Source organism: Lissotriton vulgaris, chromosome 6, assembly GCF_964263255.1.
Source record: "Lissotriton vulgaris chromosome 6, aLisVul1.2, whole genome shotgun sequence".
In the NCBI taxonomy this organism is placed as follows: Eukaryota; Metazoa; Chordata; class Amphibia; order Caudata; family Salamandridae; genus Lissotriton; species Lissotriton vulgaris.
In genome coordinates, this window is record NC_141694.1 from 1,905,929,792 (window position 1) to 1,905,951,609 (window position 21,818).

Here is a 21,818-nt window from a genome sequence, read left to right on the forward strand (position 1 = left end):
ATGTCCTCCATCCCTAGCCCTCCCAGTCCCTCCTCTTCCCTCTGTAGGGGTTAATTACCCCCCCCCCCCTCACACATTCATGTGATTAACTTTATGACTGGGCTGAACCCAGTGCCCCGCTGCCCGTCCCTTCCCCGCCTTCACTCCCCTTCCCCCGCCCGCTCCAGGCCGGGTCTGCTCTGGAGGGGGGTCCAGTAAAGCCCCCGGTCATGCCATGTCCCCCTACCTTGGGGTAGGGGCGCAAACCAAGGGGCATAACAGACAGTCATCAACATCAATTATCCCTCGGGTGGGGGTGACTAGAGGGTGTTTTTAGGACTGCCCCTACCCCCGCCCCACCTCCCCCTGACCACTCCCCCTGGATGACGCGCTTCTAACGTCACTGGCAATGGCGGAGCGACCACATAAGTCCTGAATGTCAGACTAAACCAGGAGAATTCTTTTCACCCCGAAGTGCTGCGTGAGGTGAGCGCGCCGTGTGATCTGCGGCAGGTGAGGTGAGCGCGCCGTGTGATCTGCTGCAGGTGAGCGCGCCGTGTGATCTGCTGCAGGTGAGCGCGCCGTGTGATCTGCGGCAGGTGAGGTGAGCGCGCCGTGTGATCTGCTGCAGTGAGGTGAGCGCGCCGTGTGATCTGCTGCAGTGAGGTGAGCGCGCCGTGTGATCTGCGGCAGGTGAGGTGAGCGCGCCGTGTGATCTGCTGCAGGTGAGGTGAGCGCGCCGTGTGATCTGCTGCAGGTGAGATGTTGGGTGGGAGACACAGACCCTGTGAAGTGAGCGCGCCGTGTGATCTGCGGCAGGTGAGGTGAGCGCGCCGTGTGATCTGCGGCAGGTGAGGTGAGGTGAGCGCGCCGTGTGATCTGCGGCAGGTGAGGTGAGCGCGCCGTGTGATCTGCTGCAGGTGAGCGCGCCGTGTGATCTGCTGCAGGTGAGCGCGCCGTGTGATCTGCGGCAGGTGAGGTGAGCGCGCCGTGTGATCTGCTGCAGTGAGGTGAGCGCGCCGTGTGATCTGAGGCAGGTGAGGTGAGCGCGCCGTGTGATCTGCTGCAGGTGAGGTGAGCGCGCCGTGTGATCTGCTGCAGGTGAGATGTTGGGTGGGAGACACAGACCCTGTGAAGTGAGCGCGCCGTGTGATCTGCGGCAGGTGAGGTGAGCGCGCCGTGTGATCTGCGGCAGGTGAGGTGAGCGCGCCTTGTTATCTGCGGCAGGTGAGGTGAGCGCGCCGTGTGATCTGCGGCAGGTGAGTTGTTGGTGGCATTATTTTCACCCGGAAGTGCTGTGTTTGTACTTCCTGCAGTTTTCAGCCGAGTGTTCAAAGCCGAAGTGTAATGTTTTAAGTAATATCCGCGGGCGCTGGGTCCATAAAGACTGTTCTAATTGTATTTCAGGAGACCGTCTGCACTAGAGCAAGACTTGCTTTGTTTTTACCCCTCCTATCCAGGGCCTTGTCTCTAATCCAGTGCAATCAATCAATCAATGAAGCATTTGTAGCGCGCGACACTCACCCGTCTCAAGGGTCTCAAGGCGCAGATGAGGGGGGGGGGGGGGAACTGCTAATGCTCGAACAGCCGGCTCTTGAGAAGTGTCCTGAAGGTCCGCAGGTCCTGGGTGTAAAGTCCTCTGCTCGCCCCCACACTCATCACACTGAGCCAATATGAATGCAGAACTGGTTTATTATATTTATGCAAGGTTTACTGAGCTTAGGGCGCCGAGCATCTATGTAGCTCAAGCTCCGGTCGCCAACTGCTGTTTTCCCCGTTCGCGCCTTCTCCTCATTGCTCTCTGCGCATGCGCGCGCCTACCGCTCCAGTCTATGGCGTGACGCGTCATCGCGTACACGCTCATAGACTAGAGCGTACACCACATATCTCCCCCTTTTAATATGAACAACATAACATTCCCCCCAACTGGCTAGGTGTCCAAGATTCATGAGTCTATGTCTCTGTAGGGCACCCAGGGGGTGACAAACGTGTAACTAGTGTCCATCCATTACAAAGTCTCTGTATCAAGAGGGCACTGTAACTGCCCTGCCACTGCGGGTGTGTCTTACCGGCATGTTCTCTTCCACCTCAGTCTCTCCTCGTGATCTCTCACCATCTCTCGACTCTCCTCTCTGTGCTACACCCGCCGGTGTACCATCTCTGTCGGTAGACTCTGTGTTGGGAGCGTCCACTTCATTGTCTTCTCCTACACCTTCCAACAGGTCTTCTGCGCTGTGCCCCGTTTGGGGTCTTGCTTCTTGGAAGTCCACCCGTGTCTCTTCCTCCTCGGACTTGGGCCACACTATTATCTTGTTGACTCTGGCCATGCGGTCTTGGGACCACACCTTGCCGTCGCTGAGGAGAGCCGCCCTGCCTCGTACTTCCTTGACCTGTAAGGGCTGGCTAAACTTGCTTTCACCTTTCTTTTGTATGGTAGGGAGTTTGACCCTGACCCATTCTCCCTCTTCCAGCGCGGTTACCTTTGTGTTGCGTCGCTTGTCATAGTGTGCAGCATAGATCTTCTGGGCCTTCTCCAGGTTGTGCTGCACCACCGCTGGGGACCACTTGCTGGTGATGGTCTTCTCCCTCCACACTACATTGTCCCGGGTGAACGGATGACGTCCTCTTAGCACTTGGAACGGACTGTACCCCACTACTGTGGGGGTGATCCGGTAGGCCCACAGCATACTCATTACTTCAGCCTCCCAGTCTTTTCCTTGTGATATGGCCGCCTGTATGGAGCCCATTAGCACACGGTTGAACCGCTCCACCTGGCCATTGCATGCAGGATGATAGACTGCTGTGTGCTTTGCCTCAATCCTGTTCCTCTTCATAAATCGAACCCACTTGTCCGATACAAATTGCGGTCCATTGTCACTGAGAATAGATTTGGGTATACCCTCTCGTAAAAACACTGACGTCAGAAATCTCAGGATCGTGTCCGTATCCATGGACTCTTGTATGTCTACTTCAGGCCATTTGGAATACTTGTCTATCACTACGCATATATATTTGTTCACACCTCTACTGTCCAGGACGGGCCCCAGTATGTCTATGGCCACGTTCTCCCAGGGGCTTTGTGGGGTGTCAAACTTTCCCAATGCTGGTCTGAGTGGTCGTAGCACCTTGTCCGCTCCTTGGCACTGCCCACACTCCCTCACTTGTCTCTCTATGTGGGCATCCATGCCTGGCCACCAATACATCTGCTTGACTCGTGCTTTGGTCTTTACAATGCCTAAATGTCCTTCATGCAGTTGCTTCAACAACTTGGGTATCAGTGATTCTGGGGGCACAACCCTCTCACCTCTGTACAAGAAAATTCCCGAATCACTCAGGGACAGTTCCTCTCTCATGTCATAGAACCTCCGCACTCCTTCTGCGAGCTTCTTTTTGTCCGGCCAGCCTGATGTGAGGTGTCTTTTTACCTCCACCTTCTCCACATCCAGCTCATAGGCGGCCGCCCATTCCTGGCAACTAATCGTCATCTCATGGTCCTCCATGCTGGCCACCATCTCCTCCCTGTCCGGGGCCTCCTCCGGCGCATCCTCCATGGCCGCAGCCCGGCTGAGGTAATCAGCAACCCTGTTTTGCGTTCCCGGCAGATACTCCACGTCATAGGTGTAATCTAGTAGTTTTAAAGTCATTTTAGCGATTCTTGGGGTCGCAGTATCCTGGCCTGCGGACGTCAAGACTTTGATAAGTGGCTTGTGATCTGTTTGAAGCTTGAATCTTGTGCCCCAAATAAACTGCCGAAACTTGTTCATGGCCCAAGTGACCGCCAGCATCTCCTTTTCTATGACGCTGTACCTTTGTTCCGTCGGGGATAGCGCTCGTGACGCAAAGCTGATCGTTTCCGTGGATCCGTCTTCCCTTTCCTGTGCCAAGACCGCCCCTAAGCCCTTGTCGCTCGCATCCGTTGTCACTATGGTCTTGCCCGTGGGGACGTACCCTTGTAGGGGGACAGCTTGGCTGATGCAATCCTTTATTGCGTCAAATTCAGATTGTGCCTCTGCGTCCCAATCAAACTGTGCCTTGTCTCTGATCAGTTGCCTCATTCTGTATGTTCTGGTGGCAAAGTGTCTCACAAACTTGCTATAATACTCGGCCATTCCGAGGAATGACCGCACTTCCTCCTTGGTACATGGAGCTTTGGCATTCCTGATTGCTTTCACATTTTGTTCCTTTGGTGAGATGCCATGTGTCCCAATTTCGTGTCCTAGGTATGTCACTGAGTGAGTCCCAATTTTAGATTTGCTCCATTCTGCCGTTAAACCTTTGCCTTGCAACACTCCTAGGACCCTATGCAGCTTCTTGTCGTGATCTCCCTTGGTGGAGCCCATCATCAGGATGTCGTCTTGGAAGTACTGCACCCCTGAGATGTCCTTAAACAGCCTATGCATCAGCTTCTGAAATACGGCTGCAGCGGATGCCAAACCAAAGGGCATCCTCCGGAATTGGTAGCACCCAAAGGGCGTAATGAAGGATGTGTACTTCCTACTCAACGGATGCAGCTCTGTTTGGTAGTACGCTGACGTGAGATCTATGGTGGAGAAGTGGGTGACTCCTTTTGTTCTCGCTAGCATCTCCTCGATTCTAGGAAGTGGAAATCTCTCCACGATGAGGTTTTTATTGAGCTCACGAAGGTCCACACAGAGACGGACCTTACCATTTGGTTTCTTGACCACCACCAAGGGCGATAGCCACTCCGCACTGTCCACCGGCTCTATGATGCCTTGTTCCTCCAGCCTCAGCAGTTCCTGTTGTACCGCTCCGCTAGTGGATATGGGTATGTTCCGGACCTTGTGCACTACTGGTACTGCTCCCTCCTTGAGGACTATTTTGTGTACGAACTTGTCCAGTTTACCAACTGTGCCCTCAAAGACCTTGGGGTATGCCGATTTCCAGTCTTCATCTTTAGTGAGGGGCCACTCGTCCGTTAATAGTATCTGTTCTTTCCCTCCTGGGTTGAGTATGATACCTAGATCCCCGGCGTCTCTCCATCCCAGAACCGATGGGCCCTTCTCCGCCACATACAGGGTGCACGTGGCCGACCTCCCTCTAAATTCGAACGCGAAGTCTCGGCACCCCACCAGGGGGATGGCATTCTCTGTATACGAGATGGGTTTGATGTCAGGAGGCATTAGGTCTGGCCCCACAACTGGTGCAAAGTCTTCTTCCCATATGGATCTTTGTACGATGGTCCAGGGGGATCCGGAATCGACAGCCACGTGTACCTTCACTCCCCCTATGAGCATGTCCGTGGGGGGCTTATCTCTTCGCTTCCCTGCCACCTCCAGTACCTGGTCCTCAATGCACAGCACCAAATCATCCTCGTCCAGGTCTTCCTCTCCACTCATGTCCGCGGTGGCTGATTTGACGCACTTGACGGTGGACTTCGTCCCCTTCTTCCGACACACCTTTTCAAAATGGCCGATCAGGCCACAGAACGAGCACCTGGCGCGGAACGCGGGACAGCGTTTGTCCTGAGCCACATGCGCCGTGCTGCCACATCTGTAACACGCAAACTTACTGCCAGGGCTGGGGCGGACCGTTTGTTTTCCCGTCCACCTTGTATCCTTCCTCTGGTCTCCGTACATGCCTTTGGGCTTGCTGGACTGTGGTGCCTCATCAATCTTGTTGATCATCTGCCTAGGCACTCCTTCCCTTTTTGCCGCGTCAGCGCCTCGTTTAGACATTTCTGCCTTCTTGACCATCGCCACCACTTCCTTGAGTGACGTCTCGTTCTGCGCCCATAGTTTGTCCTGGACGGCTCTGCTGGTGGTATGCATCACGATCTGGTCTTTTATGTATTCATCCTGGAGAACACCATACTGACACGTGATGGCCAGGCGTCGGAGCGCTGCCACATAGTCGTCAATGGATTCACCCGCCTCTTGTTTTCTCTGTTGAAAATTGTAGCGGTCTATGGAGACGCAAACTGCTGGGCGGTAATGGCTGTCCAAGTCGTCCAGTGCATTCTTGAAGACATCTGTCTCCGTTGCATCCCTCTCCTTGGGTACCAGGTTCTTGAACACCCTCACCCCTTCCGGGCCTAAATTGTGTAGCAACAGTCTCTTTTTCCTTGCCGGGGTGTATTCCCCTTCACTTTCATCTTCGAGAGCCTCAATGTAATTCTGAAAGTATTCCTTCCAGTCCTCCCATTTTAACTGCGGTTCTCCCGGCCTGGGCAGGAATGGGACTGGTGCCATCAGGGCTGAAGCTTGATTCGCCATTCTGGCTTCGCCTCTGGGGTCTCCCTCCTGGGCTCTATGTTGGGCAGGCTCACCGGATGCTCCTGCACTCCCTGCCGTATCGCCTTGGCCCCTGGGACTACCTGGGGTATTGTCCCTCGCAACTTGCGTGGGTTGATCAGTCTGCCCCCCGTCCTCTAGCTTGGGGGTGGTGCCCTTGGTTGCCAGGGTGCTGGCTGTAGGCTCCTTGTTTCTTGGGCAGCACTAACCTGAATTGTAAGGTTGGTGTTCTGGCTTATTCCTTGCTGCTGCGCTGCTGCCACGCCCTTTGCTCTTCCTTGATGTTGTCCTGCCTTGCTGGCTGGTGTGGAGCTGTAGGAGGGTGCTTGCTCCTGTCCTCTGTGCCTGGTGGTGTTCGTGGTGCCAGCCTCGTCGCCAATGTAAAGTCCTCTGCTCGCCCCCACACTCATCACACTGAGCCAATATGAATGCAGAACTGGTTTATTATATTTATGCAAGGTTTACTGAGCTTAGAGCGCCGAGCGTCTATGTAGCTCAAGCTCCGGTCGCCAACTGCCGTTTTCCCCGTTCGCGCCTTCTCCTCATTGCTCTCTGCGCATGCGCGCGCCTACCGCTCCAGTCTATGGCGTGACGCGTCATCGCGTACACGCTCATAGACTAGAGCGTACACCACACTGGGTGTGTCACAGGTGGATGGGGAGGGTGTTCCATGTCTTGGCGGCGGTGTGTCAGTAGGATCTGCTGCCGGTGGTCGTTCGGTGGATGCATGGAACGGTGGCGAGGGTGAGGTCAGCGGAGCGCAGCTGGCGGTTTAGAGTGTAGAAGGTGAGTCGTCTGTTGAGGTACGTTGGTCCGGCGTCGTGGAGTGCTTTGTGAGCGTGGGTGAGAGCTTGAAAGTGATCTTCTTGTTCACGGGGAGCCAATGCAGGTCCCTTGGGTGGCCAGTGATGGGGCTGTGGCGGGGACGTCAAGGATGAGGCATGCAGAGGCGTTCTGTATGCGTTGATGTCTTTTCTGGAGTTTGGTCGTGGTCCCCCATAGTCCAGCCTGCTGGTGACGAGGGCCTGGGTGACCGTTCTTCTGGATCCGGTGCGGATCCATCTGTAGATCTTGCGAAGCATGCAGAGGGTGTTGAAGCAGGAGGAGATGGCGTTGACTTGCTGGCTCAATGTCAGTGATGAGTCCAGGATGAACCCCAGGTTATGTGCGTTGTCGGGTGTCGGCGCAGCTCACAGCAAGGCTGGCCACCAGGAGTTGTCCCAGGCGGAGGGGGTGGAGCTGAGGATGAGGACCTCCAACTTGTCCGAGTTCAGTTTCAGGCGACTGTTCTTCATCCATTCAGCGATGGCCTTCATTCCTCCGTTGAAGTTGGTTTAGGCGGTGGCAGGGTCCTTGGTGAGGGAGAGGATCAGCTGGGCATTGTCGGCGTATGAGGCGATTTTGAGTTTGTGCGATCGGACGATGTTGGCGAGAGGTGTCATGTAGTCGTTGAAAAGGGTCGGGCTGAGGATGATCCTTGGGGTACGCCGCAGGTGATCTTGGTGGCTTCGAATCGGAATGGAGGGAGGCGAACTCTCTCTGTTCTGTCAGTGAGGAAGGAGGTGATCCAGTCCAGGGTTTTGTCGCAGATCCCTGCGTTGTGGAGGTGTGCGCATAGAATGTGGTGGCAGATGGTGTCGAAGGCGGCAGAGAGGTCTAGGAGGATGAGGGCCGCAGTTTCGCCGTTGTACAGCAGGGTCCTGATGTCATTGGCGGCGGCGATGAGGGCAGTTTTGGTGCAGTGGTTGCAGCGGAATCCGGATTGGGAGAGTCCAGGGTCTTATTCTCTTCGAGGAAGCGGGTCAGTTGTCTGTTGACGATCTTCTCGATAACTTTTGCAGGGAACTGGGGCAGGGAGATGGGATGGAAGTTCTTGAGGTCCTTTGGGTCTGTCTTGGGTTTCTTGAGTTAGGGTGCTGATCTCTGCGGGTTTCCAACTCCCCGGAAGGTGGCGGCCTCGAAGAAGCTGCTGGAGATCTTCCGGAGTTGTGGTGCGATGATGGAGCTCGCTTTGTTGAAGATGTGGTGAGGGGTGGGGTCTGATGGTGAGCTGAAGTGGATGGTGTTCATGGCTTTGACTGTGCCTTATTCATTGACGTGGTTCCAGGAGAGCAGGAGGCTGGTGTGACTGGGGGGCGGTGAGTCTGAGGTATCGACAGCTGTCGGGGGAGTCTGAGTGTTGAAGCTGTTGTGGATGTCTATGATCTTGCGGTGGAAGAAGGTGGCTAAAGAGTCTCAGAGGTCTTGATACGACATGATGTCGCTAGAGCTGGAGCTGGGGTTGGCGATTTCCTTCACGATGTTGAAGAGCTCTTTGCTGTTGTGTGCATTGTTGTCGATACGTTCCTTAAAGGAGGTCCTTTTGGCAGTTCAAATGAGTTGGTGGTGCCTGCGGCTGGCGTTCTTGAGGGCTGCGTGGTTGTCTGGTGTCTTCTCATGGTGCCACTTCTTCTTAGTCTTCGGCAGGTCTGCTTGGATGTCTGGAGGTCGGTGGTGAACCTATTGGCCCTTCTGTTAGTGCGTCTGTTTGAGGGTTTCTTGATCGGGGCGAGAGTGTTGGCGCAGTCGTCGATCCATTGCCTGAGGTTGCAGGCGGCTGTGTCAGTGACGGTGTGGTTGGTAGGTCAGTGTCGGGTGAGGGTGGTGATTAGCTGGTCTTCGGTGACCTTGTTCCAGCTGCGGTTGGGGATCCGTTGTGGGTGGTTGTGTGTGTTGTTTTTCTTGAAGGAGAATTGAATGTAGTGGTGGTCGGTCCAGTGGAGTTCGGTGGTGTGGCTGAAAGTGACGTGGCTGCTGGCGGAGAAGATGGGGTCGAGCATGTGTCCGGCGAAGTGAGTTGGTGTCGTGACGAGCTGTTTGAGTCAGAGGTTAGCGAGGTTGTCCAGCAGGGTGGTGGAGTTGCTGTTGTTAGTGTTCTCAAGGAGGATGTAGTCTCTGGGGGCCAGGGCGTGCGAGCTGAAGACGCCTGTGATGGAGACGCTGAACTGTGGCCGAGGCCAGGGGGTCTGTAGAAGAGGGTTCCTCTGAGGGTGGTGTTGGAATCGATGTGGATCTAGAAGTGCAGGAGTTCGGCAGTGCTGAATGTTGTCTTCGGTGTTGGTCAAGATTCTGAGGGTATTTCTGTGGACAATGGCGATTCCTCCTCCTTGTCTGTTGTTACGGTCTCTGCGGCTGATCTTGTAGCTAACCGGGATGGCTATGGCAATATTGGGTGCCGATGAGGGGTTCAACCAGGTCTCCGTCAGGAAAGCGACGTCCGGGCAGGATGAGTCAAGCAGGTCCCAGAGTTCGACGGAGCGGGTGTTGAGCAGTATGCATCTGAGATGGTTGTGGCCTGCCCTGGTGGGAGGGGCAGGTCTCGCTGGTGTATGCTGGCTGGTGAAGCTGCAGTTTCGGCAGGTGAAGGGTCCGTGGGTGTGCTTCAGGGTGGCCTGGAAGCAGGTAGATGAATGGCCGGCTTTGAGTGCGGGAGGATGTTGGCGTTGTAGCGGTGTCGTTGCACTCGCGTGGGCCAGGGGGTCTGGCACTGGGCGTAGTCCAGGCACGGGCGGGCGCATCTGGGCTTGCCTTAGGCGCGTAGCGGCCTCCATTAAGAAGTGGAGGTGGAAGGGAGGAGCAGCTGGGAGGCGGGAGGGGAGAGCAAATGGGCTAGCAAGGGGGGGCGGGCCTCAAGGGATGCAGCAGCGGGAAGGGGAGAAAATGCGGAATAGCAAGGACAAGAGAGATAGGAGAAAAGGCAAATGAGGCAGATAGAAGCAAAATGAACGCAAAAGAGGTGAAATGCAGTGAGAATCAAAAGTGAATAGAAAAGCGGAAGGCAGGCGAAGGGGAAAAACAGATGAGAGGGCAGGCAGAAACTCGCAGGGAGGGCGGGAGCAAGGGCACAAACTGGTGGCGCTGTGCGGCGTGGGGAGCGACCAGCCTGTAACATTTCCAATCTTACATAGGTGTCTAGGAACAATTTAATAAAAAAATCACCGCTCAGACTGCCACTCCTGTTGGGTACTCCTACTCTCACTCAGAGCTCATCTTGGGTGTATCCCACTCTGAATACATATTGGGTGTACCCCTCTCCGAATACATATTGGGTGTTCCCTCCCCCCAATCAGAGCACATATTAGTGTACCCTCCTCCCACTCAGAGCACATATTGGGTGTACCCTCCTCCCACTTGGAGCACATATTGGTGCACCCTACTCCCACTCAAAGCACATATTGGGTGCACCCTACTCCCACTCAAAGCACATATTGGGTGCACCCTACTCCCGCTCAAAGCACATATTGGTGTACCCTACTCCCACTCAGAGCACATATTGGGTGCACCCTACTCCCACTCAAAGCACATATTGGGTGTACCCTCCTCCCACTTGGAGCACATATTTTGATGTCAGAATTTTTTTAATGGGGTTCCCTCCACCCAAGCTATTTATTGGCTGAGTAGGCTACATTGATGGTGGCAGTAGGTTGGCTGTGAGGACCACGGGTGTGTTCTTGTTGGTGCTTGCATGCATTCTCTGCTGTTTGTGTCTTTGGACGGTTGTCTGGCTGGTTGTGTACACACTCCATTATCCACCTGTCTCTTGCTTAGGTGTGAGTTGGTCTCATTGCCATGTTCTGTCAACTGTCCAGGTCATGGTGATGAGGCCCCTGTGTGATGTACACATACTTGTTCTTGATGAGTATTGCTTCTCCTAATATTTTGTCTTTATGCTCAGACCATTCTCCATTTTTTCTTTTACAAAAAGAGAACCAAATAAAAAACACCTAACAAAGTAACGTCGCTAAGACCTCCTAAAATAAAATCCTTTTCTATTCTACCAAAGAACATCAAGAGTTCCCAGTCTCCTTTACTTCAAAGCCTCACTGGCAAGCTCATGTGCAGGTCCAGACGTTGGCGGTCTTGACCACCGGCATGGGTTGCTAACTCTCCAGAGATAGTTTTTTCAAAGTCTATAGTTTTTGACAGTCCTAGGTCTCAAATTATACCTGGGCCAATCACAATCCGGATGCTCAAATAGAGGTATTGGTATCAATTTAGACTCAACAGGAGTGAAGTTGCCCAGTGGATGTTCCCTGCTCCTTCTTCAATCAGCTCACCATCATTAAAAGATACTTGCTGTGGAATTTGTTCATTTCCAATTTAAAAGTTTCTTGCTTCACACATTGATCAAAAAACAAAGGTGATGAAGCTTTCTCAACATGGTGGGCATGCAGCCAGTGTTCGTGTCCCTTGCACTTTCAGCAGTCTGAGTGGCCAGTAGCACTTGCACCGTGAATCTGGGGAATGTTTCAGGAGTTCAAAATATGTTGTCATCTTGGTGTTAGTTTTATGACATAGGATATTGCTCCCGTGTTCTGTAATGCGTGTCTTGATAGGTCTGGTGGTCATGCCTATAAAACGGAGTCCACAGGGGCAGGTGAGCATGTATATGTGATTAGGAGGGTTGCAGTTAGTGTGCCTCCTTCGCTGCCATTTAAACCCACTGCAAAATGTGATATCTTTAGTAGGTTTTGTAAGTGGACAAACTGTACAGGCACCGCATAGGTAGTGTACCACAACAGGTGGAAGGTCCCACAATGATCTCTGTGTGGTGGTATTGTGGACTTTGGGCCTGGTATGTATCAGCATATCCTCAAGGTTGCTGGTGACCTTTAAAAGCATACCTCGGAGTGGGCAGGTTAAGTGTAGCTTGGCAGTTTGGTCTGGACTGTTCCCATGAGGCACAGGGTCAAGACTGATTTGCATATGGCCGGGTCTAAACTGGGAACTTTGGTGAGCAAAAGAACAATGGATTTAACCCAGATCTTTTGACTGGGGGAGAATGTTTGCATTGTCAGCATTCCCTCAATCATTTGTTTGCTGTAACAGTTTTAAAGCCGGCCACTGAACTGCAATTCCTCCTAATTCGGAGGAACTGACTGTAAGAAACTGGCTCTATATATATATATTGCACCAAAGTGAGGTACAGGAGTCCCAAAAGGTAAGCAGAGGTTAAAGTTAGATAGAACCTTACTCCCTAATATTGGTAGCTTGGTTGAGCAGTAAGGCAGTATTGGAGGACAGTGTTAAGCATTTGATGTACCCACTCAGTCAGCAAACGAATTCACACACTCAAGAACTGAACTCTAGGCCAATTGTTGTTGTATAAAAATATACTGTTTATTTTTAAAACCAAGCAAGCCTGGTACAGGTGAGCATTAAATACTTTTCAGTAATACGTTACTGGATATAGAACAGTTTGAAAATGCAATAGAAATTGTACTTTGTTTGATTTACAGGGGAGCAGTAGAATGCAACAATTAGCAAATACAGTACATGGAAGTGAATAGGCTTTTTCAGTAAATTGCAGGTAACTTACTTTTTACATTATTTTACTAACTCAGTGCGGGATACCTAGATTCAGCACTGGGACATTTCCTAGAAACAGGTAAGTAATTACGTTTTGGTTATTCGAATGATTTTAAAGAATATTTTCAGTTTTCAAAACTCCACACTTGGAAACATTTTGTAGCAGTACATTGGGGTCGGATCTTCTTACCAGCTCCTGGTCGCATTTAGGGGCGCCATCTGGATTTAGGCTGCAGGCCTAGTCTGGAGGCAGGTCAGGGGTCATCGGTCTCAGGTTAGGATCGCTGGGGTGACCTCCTCGTGGTGTTTTTCCACTCTAGGCCGGGCCGGGTTCAGCGGGTGCAGAGAGGGCTGGATTTGTGGTCTCTGGCTAGCACCAGAATCTGCAGTTTAAACACCTCTGGTGTTCACGGTAGAAACAGTCTGGGAAGTGAAGGCAGGCAGTTCCTCCAGGGTTTGTGACGTTGCTGGATGCTGCACATGCCTGGATTTCGCTGGAGCAGGTTTGACGGGAGACAGGCCAGTAGGACTTGGGCCAAGTCAGTGGGCGATGTCCTCTTGTTAGCTCTGCACGGCTCTTTGTCCTTCTTCTTTTCTTCTTGTAGTTAGTCTGGATCTGCCTTCTTGGTTCAGGGCTGCCCCCTAAATACTGTATTTAGGGGGCGTTTTAGGGGTCTTGAAGTCAGTAGCCAATGGGCTACTGACCTTAGGATGACTACACCCTTGGTGTGCTGACCCCACTTGGGGGTGCGAGCACAATCCCTAGTCCTGATTGGGGAGTGCCTGCCATCTGCAAGATTGTGAGCACTGGAGAGTGGGCTTCACTTTGCCTCTCCCACCTGAGGGGTGGAGTTGGCAGAGGTGGGCACACCTCCTGGGCTGGCTAGTTTTTCCCGCTTGTCTTCCCGCCGAAAAGGAGGGGAGACAGGAAGGGGGCCTGCTCCTGATAGCAGGAGAGACGGGTTCGCATTACAAAGGCTGCCAAACCTTTGACGCTCCCTTGCCTCAGATGGCTCTTCCTGGCCTAGGTGACGTGTGAGCACCTCCACCCAGGAAAGGCTTTGTTTCTGGGTTCAGGGAGCGTCGGCTCCTACCCTAGGGGTACAGAAACATGTCTTGTGGTGGCAGGCTGGTGTGTGCCAGTCAGGGAACCCACCAGAGGCTGGTCGTTTTTCAGGGGGCATCTAAAAGATGCCTTCTGTTTGCATTTTTCATTAAATCCCACACTGGCATCAGTGTGGGTTTAATGTGCTGAGAAGTTTGATACCAAACTTCTCAGTTTTCAGTATAACCATTATGGTGCTGTGGAGCTCCTAATGACACGCTACCAGTACCATATACTCTTAATGGTGGCACTGCACTTACAATGTTGGTGGGTTTTCTGTACAGTGCAGTACTGATTTGACCTTCGTCTAACATTATCCTGAGGTCAAGGAAAGGGATATTATGGTCTGAGATGGTGCTGGTGAACTTCATATAGGGGTTTAAGGTGTTGATCCAGTGACAAAATTCATCACATCTCGATCTTTCCCTCTTCCACAAGATGAGGATGTCATGAATAAACCTCTTCCACAAAACCACATAAGTGAGGTAGGGGTTCGATGGACTGTGGATCTTTCTTTCCTCAAAGGCAGACATATACAAGCACGCCACACTCGGCGCAAATGTGCTGCCCATTGAAGTGCCCTGGGTCTGATGATAGTTATTTATTATATTCAAAACCTTTATCAGTCAATGCCAGCGTGGCACGTTCGAGCACGAATGGCACTGGAGTCGGCGAGCCCCAATGTGATCGAGTCAGTGTATCCTCTCACACTTAATGTGGCACGTTGTGGGATGTTGGTGTAGAGGGCCTCAACATCCAGGGTAACTAGGAGGTTAATTTCTTCTGGATGCTGGACCCCCTCAATCAGGCGGAGGTCATCAGTGGTGTCTGGTAAGAACAATGGAATGGCTCTAACCAGGGGTTGCAAAAAATAATCACAGAACCTAGAGAGTGGTTCCAGGATTGACCCAATCCCCGAGATGATTGGCCTACCGGGCACTGGAGTAACCCCTTTGTGAATCTTTGGCAAGATGTAAAAGAAGGGTGTCTTGGGTCCTTGGTGATGAGCAGTGCTTAATTTGTAACATATTATGTGCCAGGGCTCTGACCAGGAGGCCACTGCAGCTTGCACCACCCATCACCCTTGTCATTGCTGCCAAAACAACTACTAACCATCTCTCTCGCATGTTAATGTGACGGTTCAGATTATTCCAGGTCCCCAAAGCTAAAGGAATGGCTGGGGAGGCAGGTAATTAGCAATTTTAATGTATATTGTATACCTAAACAACTGATGTTCTGCTCATCTCTAAATTAGATGAGCAGCGCCACCATGTGGTAGATTGTTCTGTGTATGGCGTTGACGATTAGGTGCCAGTGCCGAGCACTGAGAACCAATTAAGTGTCGGTGCTTAGCACCGGAAAACACCGGCTCAAATTAAGTACTGGTGATGAGGAATTCTGCTTCCTTCTTAGTGATCCACCCCTCAGTCTCAGCAGAGAAGACCACAGTTGATATAATGGTGGCTAGTTGCGGGGTGGGGTCATCTGTTATGGGAGTGTAATATCTCTGGTTGCTGAGTTGTCGTAGGCATTCTGTATCGTAGTCAACAGTTGACATGATAACTGTGGCCCCTCCCTTATCGGCTTGTTTAATGGTAATGTCGAGGTCATCCGCCGGAGCCCTGACAGCCGTCAGCTCAGCTGAGGATAAATTGTGAAAGGTAGTGGCTTTAATGTCACTGGTTAGGAGTACAGCCTGTTCAAATGTCAATACCTCGTTTGGTACCATGCTACTGTTTGGTGTGAAGGCGGATGGTTTTTGTAGCCCTGAGGCCTCAGTCGGGATGGTTGGTTTGTCTTGGAAAAATGCTTTGAGGCGTATCTTACAAAAAAAGCCTTGAATTTCACAGGTGTCACAAAACTTATCAGTCGTAGGGGTAGGGACATAACCCAAACCTTTCTGTAGTACTTTATCTTCGGAAGAGGTAAGAGTCCTACAGGAGAGATTAACAATCAATTTTTCTTCCCTCTTGTCTGACTCATCGTCTCTACCGAGAGGGTTGGTTGTTCCTGCCATTGTACTCTCTTTGATGCACTCTTCCTCTGCCCCAACCTCTGTCTAAACAAGCATTTACAATGCAATAGGTCTCACAATTAAATTGTTTTGAGCTATTGGCATTAAAAATGTTATTGTTTTTTTTTTCTCCTTTGGAGGCTATTAATCAAGTAATGGCGTTGTAAATGACAATGTCTTTTACCCCCTGTTGACCCCCGCAAAGCTCCTCAGCATGTGCCCGTCATAAAAAGGAATATCTCACAATCACATCTTAAACATTTTGCAACAATTCTATAGTTTCACCGCGGATCAAAATTAAATTGTAAAATAAAATGTATATTCTCATAATATTAACACATTGAATGCTTTCAAATAAGATGTTGTTCTTATATTTTTCAGATCGCTTTGAATATTTTAGTCCAATCCACTATTTTCCTTGGAGATATAACCTTGAAAATATCTGCAATAATAACCTCAGCGCCTCATCAGTGGTAGTAGGTTCTATATAAATACCCATGCGAAGATCTTCTCCCACGGGTAAGAACACCACCCCAGCTTGGTTCCAGTGTATTTTAACTGTCCTAAGGGATGTCAGGAGACTTTATAATACCAGGGATCCACACATTACAGCAATTGCTAAAAAACAAACATCTGCTAGAAATTAAATAACACTCGATTTGCAGTCGTGAAACGTCCCCAAAATGTCGGCTGGTGATAACATAAAGTACGGCAAGCGCATTCCATGCCTTTTGCAGCCTGGTGGCGGGTTGAATTAGTAAAAAGATGCCTTGACGCTGAGACACGCCGGGATTCAAAAATAGCCTCCCCTTCTGAAGAAAGAAAGCATCTCCTCCCTCCAGCCGGTGACAACAACCGCTCTGAACTAATATTTGCGCTCTTCTGGACGCGACCTGTAGTAAACATCGCCTCACCTCGGAGTAATCCCTTCCTGCGCCGGAGCCTGCAAGCCCATCGTAGAAAATTGAGTCTGGTTAGAATATCTGGCATTTACCTAAGGAGATCACATTTGTAAATAATATGTCCATCATTATGGGTTGTAGGCTCTAATAAGAGACTTCATGTTAGTGTTTGTGTCAGCTTTTAGTTCTGTTTAAGCACTGGATAATCTCTCTCGGTAAAGACCTCATGTTGTTGTCCAGGCCAATAGAGTTACTTTATAAATTATAAAAGAATTGTTAAATCGTGTAGGCCTTTCTCTTGAACTGTCTCTTCAAGAGTGTAATTTACAACCATCAAACAAAAATTATTTATGGAATACATACATGTATACAAAAAAGTTAAATGATTTTTCTTGAATATATGTGTGGGAGTGTATGCAGGCATGAACAAACTGAAATGTTTCAGAAGGGTTAACCCGCACAGAGGGGGCTGTACCAGATCGGCTAATGAGGGCACAGCAATTGGGCACTTTAGTTTAGATGGAATTTTGATAAGCCGTACTGAAGAGAGTGTAGTGAGCCACCAGGCCACTGCAATATTTTGTAGCGCAATCAACTCCCTGGGCCGTGCGCGGACCAGGGAGTATATAATAAAGGGTGATGTCAGCGAACATGGCTGACGGCACAAACGGACTACCTGAGTAGTCATTCCTTATTGCAGCTCCACAGTTAGCAGTTAGGCCTTCCTTGCCCTCAGCCCCCAGAAGTCGGTTGAAGCCTCGACCGCATGTCCCAGTGAGTGTCCCGCGATCCCCCTAGGCTACGAGTGCCCTGTAGAGCATCACATTGGCGACAAGGTGAACGCAAACCTCGCGGGCGGCCAGGTGTTTAGTGTGTGGGACGGCCTTTGCCTTCGGCTGAGTGGTTGGGACCTGCTGAGAGGCAGCAGGTGGTGTCTGCGCACAGAGTGAGGGGCTACACTGGGGGGTTGGTGAGCAGAGAACCCACTAAGGATCCAGCGTGGTTTCCTGGCCCGCTCAGCTCGTCGCTGGGCGAAAGTTGTCTGTGCCTGCCCGGAAAGGGCGGGGCCTGGCGAGGACAGAGTGTTGTCGTTCTTTCGCCCAGCGCCCTGGTAAATCAGCGACTGCCCCGGCAGGGCAGTGGGACCTGCCTGAGTGTGGGGAGTTCCCAGCGGTGTTGCTGGATTCACCGTATAGGGGGTTACCCCGGAGTGAGTGCGGCATGATTTTGGCCTGGTTGCATGGCCGTGAAAGCCCTCCCGGAATCAAGCCAATTAGTGGACCCAGCAACGGCGGCTCCGCACTGGAAGAAGTGGCTAGGACGGTTGGAAAACTATTTTGTTGCCACGCGGGAGAATGAATACGCAGTAAAGAGATCGACGATGCTGTTGATGGGGGCGATGACCAGTCCCAGGATCTGCCCGACCCTGGTGACAGTGACGACTACGAGAAGGCGGTCCAGGCCCTTAATTGCCATTTTGATCCGCAAGTTAACGCAGATTTTTAACATTTCATGCTGCTGCAGGCAAAACAATGCAACGGTGAGTCCATTGACATGTTCTTTGAGAGGTTGAGGAAATTAGCCAGCACCTGTGTGGGGATTGATCGAGCATTAGAGACCAGATCCCAGCTGATAGTGGGGTGCAAGTACATAGAACTACGCAAACTGATCCTGCGACAGCTGAGGATCACTTTGGATGAGATTCTGGTCTTGGGGAGCTCGCATGGGCTGGCTGATGTAAGGGCCGGCGAGATGGAGGTGGCATTGGCAAAAACTAACTAGTATGTAGGGGTCCCTATTCTTTCCAAACTATTGGCAAAAAAGTCTGCACGAGCACAGCTGCTGTTCCGGACGCCCATCAAGGAAGGGAGGGTCGATGCGCTCAAGAAAGCATATGGCCAAGAAGCCGGAGCAGGCGCCAGACGGGAGGAGAGGCGCCAGAAACGCGGATTGCGGAACTGCTGAATGGGAGCGCATGCACAAAGAGTGTGCCCAGCACAAGAGAGGCAGGGCCTCAAATGCTCCAAATATGGAAATTTTGCAAAGGTATGCCAGAGTGGGACACAGCAGGGAGGAGGAAGGCATCCAGGACAGGGACTTGCGAAGTTTGCGAAGGTGGTGCAGGAGGAGGACGACCTGGACAGCCGATGTCAAAAGTTGGCGGTCACTGAGGACGATGAGGCAAATGTGTTTGCCAGCTCACACATCCGGGGCTCAACACCGCCAAGAGGCCACCGCCTACGTGCCAAGTGTGGATAGGGGAGTCTTGTGTAAGGGCGCTGATTGACACAGGGGACACAGGGGCGTCTGTGAACATACTGGATGCTGATCAATATAGGAGGCTCAGCCCGAGGCCTCGACTGATGCCGACTGCAGCCAAAATTCTCACTTATGGAGGGAGCACTCCGATTCCGCTTCAGTGAGTCATTGATGGAGAGGTCAAGTATAAGGACAGAATCGCTGCCACTCGATTCTATGTCACATGTGATCGAGCTGGATCATTGCTAAGTTGCCACACGGTTGATGATCTGGGGTTGGTGATGTTCGCAAACCATATACACCAGTTGCTGGCGGACTAGATACTTGCTGAGATTCCTGAGCTGTTCTGGGGGTTGGACTGCCTGAAAGAAGTAGAGGTCCAGCTGCACATTGATGAGTCTGTTCAGCCGGTGGCGCTTTGCCACTGAAGAGTGCCTTTCCATCTGAGACCACTGGTGGAAGCCTAGCTGGACCATCTTGAACGTGATGGAGTAATTGAGAAGGTGTCAGGCACAACGCCTTGGGTTTCTCCACTGGTAATAGCACCCAAGCCGAAACAGCCTGGGCCATCAGGCTGTGCATGGACATGAGACTGCAGAACAAGGCCATTCGCCGGGAGAGGCACATCACCCCGACCATTGATAAAATTGTAACCGATCTAAATGGGGCACAGTGGTTCTTGAAAGTGGACTTGAACTCTGGGTACCATCAACTGATGCTTGAGGAAGAGAGCTGATACATCACCACTTTCTCCACGCATGTGGGGCTGCGCCATTCCAAAAGGCTGAGCTTTAGAGTATCCTTGGCAGCGAAGTGTTTCAAGAAGCAGTCCAAGAGGCACTATAAGGCCTAGTGGGAGTCATCAATGTCAGCAATTACATCCTGATCTTCTCGAAATCGCTGGAGGAGCACCATGGGAGGTTGAGAGCTACTCTTCAGCGACTGGTGGAACAAGGCCTAACCCTGCATCAAACAGAGTGCGACTTCTATACTACAGAGGTCGAGTTCTTTGGGTATCGGTTCTCGGCCCTGGGATTGCAAGTGGATCCAGCTATGGTGGAGGCCATTAGGACAGCAGCAATTCCTCAAACGGCCTCCGAAGTGCAAAGTTTCCTAGAGATAGCCAACTACTGTGGCTGGTTCATTCCCCATTTGGCCCCTTTCTCGGAACCTGTCCGGCAGCTCAAAAGGATGTCACGTGGCAGTGGTTGGATAAGGAAGCACAAGTGTTCGCCGACGTAAAGAAAGCTCTTCTGAAAGGCGCGACCGTAGCATATTTTCGGCCGGGAGCGGTCACGTAGCTTATTGTGGATGCAAGCTCTGTGGGACTAGGAACCGTGCTACTATAGAGGACAGACCAGGATGATTGGGTGCCTATTGCATATGCCAGCCGGGCACTCACTGCAGTGGACACCTGCTATGCACCGATTGAGAGGGTGGCTTTGGCCATACGGTCGGCGTGTCAACACTTCAACATATACCTTATGGGCACACGTTCACAGTGGTAACAGACCACAAGTTGCTGGTGCCTTTCTTCGCGGGCACGGCAAGGAATGGACCTCCACGAATCGGGAGTTGGGCTGTCCAGATTCAGCAATACAGGTTTGAGGTGGTATACCGCCTGGGAGCAAGCAACTCGGCTGACTATCTGTCACAGCACCTTCTGGCTCCGAGTGGAGTCTATGGGCAGGAGGTGGATGAAGGAGCATAGGTATTAGTGAGACAACTGTTAGAAGAAGCCCGCCCCCCGGCCTTACTACTAGAAGACATTAAGAAGGCATCGCTGCAAGATGGGTGCTTACAGGAGGTTGCCCGCACGCTAAGTGACCATCAGTGGAAGTGGTTCCTACAAGGAAATAACAGAAGATCAGCCGATGATAAGGAATTCTAGGAGAGCCTGTGGAAGTGCCGAGAGGAGCTGAATTTGGTGGAGGACGGTATAATCTTGCGGGGCACGCGTATAGTAATACCAGCAGCGCTGCGAGGCCGAACGGTCGATCTGACGCACCAGGGGCACCAAGGAATCGAGAAGACCAAGGCCCGCCTGAGAGCGAAAGTATGGTTCCCGGGTATGAAGGACAGAGTACGAAAGTGCCATGCATGCCTGATAATGAGGGCTGGCCCTCCCGAAGCCCCTATCATAACGGAAGGACCGAGCATGTCACCAAGGGCACGAGTGAACTTGAATTTGGGAAGTTTTCCTGATGGGAGGCAAATGGTAGTGTTCACGGACAGCCATTCGAAGTTTCCGGTGGTGGATTCGACGGCCTTTGAGTCCATTCAGCCGGTACTGGAGAAGACTTTGCCCTGCTGGGAATGCCGGAGGAGCTCCCAACAGACAATGAGCCGCCGATTCAGGGACAGGAATTCCATGATTTCCTCGATCAGCATGCCATACGACATTGGAAAATAACACCTTAAGGGCCCCAGACGAATGGAGATGTGGAGCGTTTCATGGGAACATTAAACAAAGCACAAAGTATTGGGGTGGCTCAAGGTATCAATTTGGAATCCTACTGTACCAGTTTTTGAGTGCATACTCCCAAACGCCTCACTGTACAACCAAATATGCACCCATCTATCTCCTGCTGAAAATAGCGGTGCAGGATGGTATACCCAACAGTGAAGTGTTGACCCTGCGGTTCTGGATGTGGAACGGTCCCAGGCCCGCCGCCAAAACAACAATGACCGGGACAGCAAGAGGATAGGGCTCGACTGGCTTACATCCAGGTAGGAGACTACGTGGTGGGAAAAGACCGGGATCCAAGTTTCGCACACCATTTGAGCACGAACTAAGGAGGGTAGTGAGGGTCAAAGGACCTCTGGTCGTGGCAGAGAAGGGAAATCTCTAATAGCCAGGAATATGTCATGGTTTCAAGAAGGTCTCTAATTAAAGAGAGGGACCCAAAATACCAAAGGGGTAGGGTTCCAAAAGACAATCTGTCACAGAATAAAGTCCC

General features: G+C 51.6%; 1 protein-coding gene across 1 annotated transcript in view; it reads left to right on the forward strand.

Moving 5' to 3' along the window:
* Positions 1 to 388: 388 nt before the first annotated feature.
* Positions 389 to 21,818, forward strand: part of LOC147709871 (uncharacterized) — a 45,888-nt gene continuing 24,458 nt past the window's right edge. The window contains exon 1 of the mRNA XM_086928321.1: positions 389 to 492. The gene's annotated coding sequence lies outside the window, so the exon portion shown is untranslated. The remainder of the gene's footprint in view (positions 493 to 21,818) is intronic.